Genomic DNA, 262 nt, shown 5'->3' on the forward strand with positions numbered 1-262 from the left:
GGGAAGGGGGGGGGTTGGATTGGGTTAGAGGGCATGGGAAAGAAGAGGCAATAAAACCAGTTTGTGTGCTATATGTGTGTCAGGTATTTGACCGAATTCTCTCCTTCCAGGCGCAGGTTGAGGAAGACGCTCCAGGCCGCAACCAAGGTGAGTCCTGGTGTAAAACGGGGTGGGGGGGCGGTACCTTAGCGGCCAGTGATATGGTCAAGTCATTGCACGGCGAAATTCCGTCATGCATTTTTCCCCTTTGCCTCGCTTCCAT

The 262-nt window shown here is 53.8% G+C and overlaps 1 protein-coding gene across 6 annotated transcripts in view; it reads left to right on the top strand.

Annotated features, from left to right (window-relative positions):
• LOC119592560 (early endosome antigen 1-like) overlaps positions 1 to 262 on the top strand; it is a 107,753-nt gene that overhangs the window by 68,153 nt on the left and 39,338 nt on the right. For 2 of the 6 annotated variants that reach the window (XM_037941434.1, XM_037941435.1), the window contains one exon: positions 111 to 147. The exons of the other annotated variants lie outside the window; for them this stretch is intronic. The gene's annotated coding sequence lies outside the window, so the exon portion shown is untranslated. The remainder of the gene's footprint in view (positions 1 to 110; positions 148 to 262) is intronic. 6 annotated transcript variants of the gene reach the window in all.

This window comes from Penaeus monodon, chromosome 30 (genome assembly GCF_015228065.2).
Source record: "Penaeus monodon isolate SGIC_2016 chromosome 30, NSTDA_Pmon_1, whole genome shotgun sequence".
Lineage (NCBI taxonomy): Eukaryota > Metazoa > Arthropoda > Malacostraca > Decapoda > Penaeidae > Penaeus > Penaeus monodon.